Genomic DNA, 10201 nt, shown 5'->3' with positions numbered 1-10201 from the left:
AGAGATTTGCATTTTCTTCTTTATTTTCTTTTTGTCTCAAAAGATAGTTTCTCCTAAGATGACCTTCTTTGTTACAAAACTAACAGGTCATTGGTTTTGAATTCTTTTTACCCCTAGACTTAGACTCACATTCACCTCTAGAATAAGATTTCTTATTTGACTTATCCTTAACATATAGACCTTCAGCAAAACTAGATTTTTGTTCACTCTTAGTTTCAAGGTCTCTTGATCTTAGGGCTGATAAGATATCTTCTAGAGTTAGAGAAGTTCTACCATATTCTATTGTAGTTCTTAAATCTCTATAGGATTCTGGCAAAGAATTCAACAGAATAATTGCTTGATTTTCATCTGATATTACCTCATCTATATTAGCTAGACATATAGTAATTAAATTGAAGTCATCTAAATTTTCTTCTAAAGACTTTGAAGAGTTCATTTTAAAACCAAACAATATTCTTTTCAAATGAATTTTGTTAGTCAAAGATTTTACCATGTAAAGGGACTCAAATTTTGACCATACCTTTGCAGTGGTGTTCATATCCTTTTCATCCTTTGGCACAACCACAGCCAGTGCCTTTGAACACCGATTTTGTACCAAAATGGCCTTCATTTTCTGCTGCCACAACCCAAAGTCACTGTGACCATCGAACTTTTCAAGTTCCATCTTCATAGGTGCCATCTTTGGTTCTATTCTTGCAAAGAAAACAAAAGACCAATAGCAACACAAAATGGAACGAGAATAACACAAGATGAACAATGTACACAGAACACATATGGCAAGGAGAAAATCACAGCCACAAGAACAGTACAGGGATTCGATTGCAAAGCTTCAAGAATACTAAACAATACAATCAACCGAACTAATTTCTTAGAAACAATGAAATGATATACACTTGCAACATGAAGTAAACAGAAATGACAACAAGAGTTAACGATTTAAATAAATAATCCAATCCAGAAACTACAAAACTGTCTCTCTAAATCCTATCTTGATTTCAAAAAAAAAAAAATTCAAGAACACAGTAAGGATTACAACAAAATAAACCTGCTCGCTACAATCCTAACTTAGTTCAAGCCATAAAACAATAAAAAAAATATTATTAAAGTTTAACTAACACTTATATAAGCAATTCTTAATATAATTATATTTTTTTATAAATGCACAAATATAATTATTAAACTATGATAATTGAACATTAGTTATTTATTGATAATATAATATATTAAAAAAATATGAACATATTAAAAAGAGTACAATTTATTTATATTATAATTATTAGATTTATTTATAATATAATTATATTTTTAAATAAATATTAATTTGATGTAATAATTTAAATTATTTTATCAATTATTATAATCTTAAATTATTTTATTTTTATCAATTAAATAATTATTAATATTAATTTCATAAATTATTTTATTTTTTATTAATTAACAAATAAATGTTTTAAAAAAATAAAAAATAATAAAACTAAAGGCGAGTGTCCCTGCCTCTTTCCCCTCAATTCCCAAATATCCCCTAATTCCCAAACCTCCTTGCTGAATCCAACCATCTCTCATCCAACGCCTCAACGCCGTCGCCACCTCCAACTCCATCACCGCCTCCTTGCTGCCGTCTCTCATCCATTGCCTCCAGCTCTATCACTACCTCAACTCGGTATGTTACTTCATTTCTGTTCTCCATATATATACATATATATACAACAAACTTTGGTTGCGGCCATCCACCTCCTAGAACATTGCCCCATCTCTTCGCGTCATCCCTACTAAAGCTGAAGGGCATTTGTGGGTTGTGGCATTTAATTGAAGTTCAGTATGTTTTCCAACAAATGAATGAATAAACAAAGTAGAAAGTGCAGTAAGGGGGAGTACGGGGTCACTGGGATTTGTGTGTGTCTATGTATATAAATATGGCGGCCAACTGCAATAGGGGGGGTGATGGCCTTCTGCAATGTTCATGTCTTTTGTCTTCATTCAATCTCTCTTTGATGATCTTTTCCAATCTTCTACTAATGGAGAATAGAACATAACTGGGACATATATATATATATATATATATAGTTATCCTAATTAAATCTATACACCAAAGTTGCTTTCTTCTCCTCGTTGATCATGCTAAACTAGAGATTTAATTAATTGCATCCTAAGGTAACCGTCAAAAGTGATATCAACGTTTAAACTTAGGGGACTATTTAATATATATTTAAAACCTTGGCATGCAAATATATTAAATTATGTTGTAGTTTCATAGTGTTTAATTGAATCTCACTTTTTCAACGAACCACATCTTCATTAATAAACATTACCTTAAAATGTATGTAATTTTTGAATCTCACGTGGAGATAAGTCTGAATTAATAGTTAATTATATATGTATGGCAATTAGTTTATGGAACTGCTAGGCTTTTGATATTTCTCTCATCCATATCCATAAGGTGGATAGTAATGACAGACATCTAGCAATAATTAATGAAGCTTGAAATTAATATTAATAGTTAATTATAGGTTTTGAATATTGGAGCAGACATTTTGCATCTAATTTAGTTGCATGTCTTTCAATGATTCTCTGTGACTGCTTCTTGAGAAAGGAACATAATCTTGAACTGAGGTCTTGTTGATGTTGGTTGTTTACTTACTGCCTACACACATGCATAAATAAATAATACAACTACTAATTATATTAAGTAACAGAGAAAAGACAAAACATAAGGAAAAGGAAACTCTTTCACTTAATAATGTAAATAAAGAGATTGAAAAGAAAAATGAAAAAGGAGATGTTATGAATTAGAACTTTAATTTCTTTCTTATTTGCTTAGAAATCAGAACTTGTAGGATGATGAGAAGTGCACAATAGCATAGGATTAGGTGGAAAAGTGCACTTGAAATGTAAAATTTGGTGGTAAATGGGGTCTTGAACAATAGTGGTGAAGACAAATACTAAGAACAACAGAAGAAAGAAAATAATGGGGTTTCTAGCCATAACTAAAGAAGCTTTTGATAACTTCATAACAAAAATTGTTTATGTACCTATAATGGTTAACACCATACAAGTTTTGCATTTAATTTCTTATTATTAAAAGATGACATCTTCAGATTGAGTTATTATATGTATTTAACATGAAAATGCATTAGAGCTTCTTGCCAATGGGAATGCTATTCTAAAGATGCTTTTACTTTTGTCAGGTTAGTCACCATCCAATGATTGTAGCATGCCATTGTGAGGGTACTGGATGGAAATTCTGGGGAGATAGCAATCTTAAAAGCAAGTTTTGGGGTCGCTCAATTCAGCTTGATCCTCTTGGTGTGTTGACCTTGGAATTTGATGATGGAGAAGTTTTCCAATGGAGTAAGGTATGGCCCAAAAGAACATGCAAATTTGGTTCTAAATCATTATATTTTAATTTTTCTCACCTAGTATGAAGTTTGAGTTTCTCTTTTCAGGTAACGACTTCCATATACAATCTAATATTAGGAAAACTGTACTGTAATCACTATGGCACCATGCGTATACAGGGGAACCACAACTTCTCTTGTAAGCAAAAATTCAAGGAACAATCTATCATAGACCGCAATCCTCAGCAGGTGCTCTCTCTCTCTCTCTCTCTCTCTCTCTAAAAAGGAAAGAAAAGAAAAAACGTATGAACTAAGTTAAAACTTGAACAGTGTAATGGATATGTTTCAAAATAACACAGATAGTTAAGATTTTGATATTGTAGTAATAAGGAACCATGAATTTGAACCCATTTTAGGAGAAAAAAATAGGATTAGGAAGCTAGAAGTCAAGTCAGTTTAGGATAGGAATATTCCCCGGCAGAGTTTTATTTTTCTGACTCCTATTAGGATTATCAATTTTCTTGAATAAATAGGAGTATAATCAATTTTTTTTTTACATTTTATTAATATTGATTATACAACGTATTCAGATGTGCTTCTCCCATTGTTCTCAGGGATTTTCTGCACATTTTTCTCTATCTGATTTTTCTTCTCTTTCTCCTTGCTATTTTCATTAGTAAGATTATAAAGTGGAAATCATGGTAGATGATAATAGAACATTTTTTCAGAGGAGAATGAGGAAAGTGGAAAGAATTATGAGAAACTATACAAAGTAGCTAAAGTGAGATACACCCTTACCTTTTTATTGGAAATAGATCTAATTAACCGTGTTGAGGTTGTCTTCAATTTAAAATTTAGATGATCCAACCAAAATAAAACAGAGAGAATTTTTATGTCCATTTCTAACCTATCTTATTCTCAGATGGGGTGGGGGCCATTAAGTGGTGAGTGTTGTAGAATCTTAATGAGATTTTGAGTTTGGATAAATTAGGGTTGAGTGAGTGAGATAGTTTTACTCTTTTGTAACCTATTATTGGCATGGTGAATTTGTGCTCTTTTACCCAGGAAGTAGGCACATTGCCTAATCATGCTAAATCTTTGCGCATTTGATTTTGATTCTGTGCATGTTACAAAATTTGTTTGTGTTTGATTTATTCCCTAACAAGTGGTATTAGAGTGATCCCTTACAATCTGTCCCCTCATTTCTGTCGAAATGTAGTATGATATACCAGGGCATTTTCCGTAGTTACATCTAACCCAAAGATATGAAATTCTAATATCTACTTTGTTCAAGTGATTGCATATGTAACTGGGTTTCTTAAGTCCAATAGTTGTGGCGCAAAAGAGAAGAGGCTTACCGTCCTACCTACCATTTGAACACTTCTTTGACTCTAATTTCATGTTTTTTTTTTTTTTTTGTAGGTCAATGAGACAACAAGACTCTAAAGGAAGCAACTGCTATCTTGGAGTATATGAACAATTTTATGACTATATATAGTGTTTTGTTGTACATTTTTGAATAGTATATATGATTGTTAAAGTATTAATTTTAGTTCAATATATTTTTTGGTGTACATTTTTTAATAGTATATACAATTGTCAAAGTGTTATTTTTAGTTGAACATATTTTTTGGTGTAATTTGTTGGCAATTAACACTAATATTTATACTACTTTTGGTGTGTAAATGCTAATAGATAATGATTATTTTGGTGTTATTTGAATGACATGTTTAATTTTATGAGTTTTATTCCAATTTGATATGGATAATGATATATAGGTTTGGTGGTTTATATCAAACATGATGTTTTTGTCATTGATGACTAGCAATTGTTTTAATACTATTAAAAAAATTAAAAAATTAAAAAATATTTTTTTTTTAACGATAAGAATCATACCGTCGCCAATTGTTCACATTATTAACGAAAGGAAATATTATCGTTATTGGTTTTTTTTTTTGATAACTAAAAAGTTATTTTTAACGACAGGAATTATACTGTCGTTATTTGGTTATAATTTGGTAGTTAATAATTATTTTTAACGACGAGAATCATACTGTCGCTAATACAATTAACGACGGGTTTATCATTCCCGTCGTTAAAAACTTTTATCCTCAGAGACAATAACGACGACTGACGACAGAAAAATTCCCGTCGTTACAACTTTTTAACGATCATAAATCAACTTTCAACGACTGATTTTCTCGTTGTTAAAATCCGTTTTTCTTGTAGTGAAGAATAGCAAGAAATCAACAGCATGGAACAAATCTCATAAACAAAATCAACAAGAACAACAAGAATAACAGGATATCAAAAAAAAAAAAAAAATCAATCCAAGATATCTCACCTAACAAAGAAATCAAAGGATACCAAATACTTACAGAATTGGAGAACCGATTGTGGCCTCCGATCTTCCAATCAATGACGATCGATCCAACTTCATCATTTAGTTATTTTGATCACCTCCGTCCTCGAGTTCTTGGATCTTGAATGTCGATAGATCTGGTTCGCCTTCGAGTGGCTCTGATATCACTTGTTGAGAAATCTATGAACTAAACACACAACCATATTTGGTAGTACCAAGATCCAAAACGAATAACCAAGAAGTGCACGTGCATGTGCACGATTCTTCTTCTCCATTCTTGCTAGCTCTTTCTCTCTGTTGTTTAGGGTTTTACACACAAGAACAGTGACCTTTGGAATGCCTCTTGAAGCTTATATAATAAGAGAAATGGGACACGACTAGAATAAACAAGAAATGAACAAGGCACAGGCTGGGCTTATTGGGTTATAAAACACTAACGGCCCATGGCCAATATTATATTATATTACATGATCCAAATCCATATTACCATAATATAGAATGCTAAATGCACATGTAGATGAAATGCAACCCAACTGTAAAATACATCAATTATTTAACATCAAAATATAACACTATATGCCATATGACAATTACATGAATTTATTTATTAAACATATAACATATCAATATATTTTAAATCACAAATATTAACAATGTGGATATCTCCTAAAACAATTGAATCACACGATCACTATCTTTATCCCTAAATCTGACTTTCCTTAAAAGGTCTTTTAATCTCTATCATTCTTCTCTTCATTCTTCATCCCTAGGTCGAATCTTAGGGATTAGACACTAGTGGTGGCAGAGTAGCAAGTTGTAGGTTTTTTGAAAAATTACACTTCTACCCATCAAGTTTGGCTAATTTTAGTTTAACCCCTTGTTTCCAACCCTTAGGTTTTGATATATTACACTATGGCTTATGTAAATTATACCAAGACCCACTGTGACTTAAGCTTTCATTTAATATCAATGATCTTTAAATAATTACACTGAGGCCCCATTCTCTGGAGAATTACTTCAAATGAAATCTTTTACCAAATTACTGAATACCCCTAACTCAAAATAAAACACGTCTCAAGCCCTTTGCAATATAAATTATACATCTTTTGAAAAATTACTAAAATACCCCTAACTTAAAATAAATAGGGTCTCGAGCCCTTTGTAATATAAATTATACAAAGACCTATTACCTTAAACTTTCACTTAAGCCTTGAATTTTTTTGAAATTACAATAAAACCCCTAATGATCTTTAAAAAAATTACACTAGCACAATATGTAGAATTATTTCAAATGAAATCTCTTAGAAAATTACCAAAATTACCCCTAAATCAAAATAAAGGGTGTCTTAAGCCTTTGCAATATTACCAAAATGTCCTTAAATTATAAGAAATCGCCATTTAAGCCCATTTTTATTTCTCTAAAAAATAATAATCTTATTTCCCAAATCATCTTTAAAATTCCAAGTATTGCGTCCCCTGTTACAATTGAAGCCATCAAGAACATTCCAATTCCAATACGAAGGCGACTGGATGAATGGTAATGGATTGATAAGAAAGTAAAGGAGTTTAGCACAAATTCAACATACTTCATCCAACAGCAAGAAGGAATGGGGCATAGCTCACCTTTACCTCTAGAATGGAAATCCCTAAGGAGCTTAAAGAATAAAGGTTCATGATAGGTTGAAGATGTTGCTATAGAGAACAACATCAGGGGTACTTCTTATTGGGGGAATTAGCAAAGAGAATGCAGAATATTGACAGGTTGTTTATTATGTAATCCCCAATTGAGTCATCGCTGCAAGCCTGCACCTATTGCTCTATTTCCCCATTGCCAAAACTTCATAGGCACATTTTTGGCGTATACGTTCTGATATATGGGTATTCCCAATTCCTTCATTTTAAATTCAAAGAATTTGTATCTCTACTGTGCCCCAAGCTATGAGAAAAAAAAAAGTTTGTTAGCTTCATTGTTGTGTTAATGGAGCTGAAGTGTCGAAATAAAAGCATCTCCATTTATCCAAGATCTTGACCAAAAGGACTGAACTTTTGGAGATGGACTTTTAAAAACCCAAAATTTTAGGAAAAAGTAATAAAAAATACACAAATATTAATATATATGGACAGATATCTACGAATAATTAAAAACATATAAATTAGGATAATAGATAATAAAAAATTAAAATAACCCATTCTACATGAACCACATCTGTATGATATGGGATATGTGAAGATAAGAGTTTACAAATTAATATTTACCACATCTAATTAAGTAGGATATGGATGAGCAATGGTGTAACCTAAATAACTAGTTTTTGTTGAAGATGGATTTTATAGTATTAGATATCTAACAAGTTAGATGGGTATGCAGTCCAACAAGTTAAGTTTTCAAACCCATGAGGTCATGATATTGTAATTAGACTCAATTACATAAATCGAACCCTAGTTTGTGGGTTGGGGGCTCCAATTGTGTGGATGTGAAATTGGAGGGATTGGTAGTTATTTTAATTTTTATGATAGTATTATATAAGGTATTCCTTATATATGAATTAGCAAGACTTAACAACATGGTTTAGATATTAAATTAACAGAATAATTTCTACAAGTTCAATAATATAGATTATAGGAATTGTAAATAAAATTTGATATTGGAAAATTAGGACTTGTAATTGGGATTTTAATTTGATTTATTGATTTGTACCATCTCAATTTTTAAGTAGTTGACATTGGACATGATTATTATCTGTAGATAATATATGTTGTGACAGATAATTTTTATTTTCTCATCAAATATCATACATGAATAATTTTTTTAATTGAAATTTGCAATGCCTGTGGAAAAAATTATTTTCTTAAAAATCTTCTATTCCTCTATGTAAAATTATTTATGTTAAAATTATAAAGATTAGAATATCAGGACAAGTCTTTATTACTCCTTTTGTTTGTTTAATGGTTAAGTAATAGTTATTAGGGATTAGATTGCAAATTGCATTATATTGTTTATTATGAATAAGTTTGTTAAATGTTGACGATCAATGTTGTTGTCTAGAAAAATAATTTAGCGGTGAATTGGATTTTATAAAAATTTAAAAATTGTTTTACCAATTTTTTTTAATTTCTAAGTTTAATTTTGAGTGTAAATTATTAATAAGTAAGATATGTAAGAATAAGAGGCATCAAACACAAACACATTGAATTTACAAATGTTACTTTAAGAGTTCATATCCTCTTTTTCTAATAAAAAACGTAAAGGTTACACTATAAAACAATATCAATAACCCTTCTATAAATGTTATCATATTATAAGTTCTCTTTGAAAATTTTGTGATAAGTTTACTAAAGAAATAGATAAACAAATCAACAAATAGTTAATAACTTTCACTACAACAAGAATAGTTCAAATCTGAAAGATATAAGTGCCACTCTTCTATTTTAGCAAAAGTGAATAGTGATTTAGAGGAAAGTCAAGTTTGTTCCTAATCTAAATGAAGAAATTTTTATTTGATTTATAATAAATCACCTAAGATTATCAAGTAAAGTAATTAAAGTATGTAATATTATTAATTTGTTTATAAGATTATCACACTTTTGGAATATCATTATTTGATTATGATAGTTTGTGGTAGACTAAATTAAAGTTTTGATCGACTAAATTGATCACTTCTTAGAATAGTCATGTTTTATTTTAAAATTTTGATCGACCAAAATGAAACTTTAGTTTACCAAATTAAAACTTTAGTCTACTAAATAGCCATTGCCAAAATTTATCTAGATTACTAGAAGATTGATGAGAGGTAAATGTTTCCTAAATTTTAATGAATTATATCCCTATTTTGGTTTTGTATTTATGCTTAAAATAAATAATTTTCGCTTTATATATTATTTTCAAGATGAAGCAAGAAAGATGACTTCTATAATTAATTAGGGGTATAAATCGAAGACGTTGGATGACCCGTTATTGCTGCTCAAATTCAAGAGCCAATTATTGAGTTTAGAAGATATTTCAGTGCACTTGGGTCAACTATTAAATGGAGTCCATCACAAGGAAGGCCTAAAGATTTTTCATATAGAAGGCCCAAGACCAACCAAAGGCCCAATAAAGCCCAACTTGTAGAAGACTTTTCTATATTTTTTATTTTTATGAGTGTTTTACCACCTAAAGTCTTTTGTATTTTGTGTCTTTTCACTAGTTAAATTCTTTTGTATTTTTTTTTGGTAAATGCCCCATTAGCTTAGTTATAATTATGTTTAGTGATAATAGGGTAATTTTATTTGTGTGGTCTTTATTGCATCTTGTGGGCTATAAATAGCTCACTTGGGTGCACTTGTGGAAAAGACCATTATTCTTGAATCAAATCTTAGTTGTGTTCTTAGAGTTTCTCTTTGAGAATTGCTCTTGTTCTCTTTTCTTTTCTCTCTTGTCTTCTCTTGTGATCTTACTTATTTTCTTTCTTCTTTTGAATTCTCATGTCATTTATTGTTACTTTATTATCCACCGCCTGAATGG

This window comes from Diospyros lotus, chromosome 6 (genome assembly GCF_014633365.1).
Source record: "Diospyros lotus cultivar Yz01 chromosome 6, ASM1463336v1, whole genome shotgun sequence".
Classification (NCBI taxonomy): Eukaryota; Viridiplantae; Streptophyta; class Magnoliopsida; order Ericales; family Ebenaceae; genus Diospyros; species Diospyros lotus.
This window is presented reverse-complemented; position numbering follows the sequence as displayed.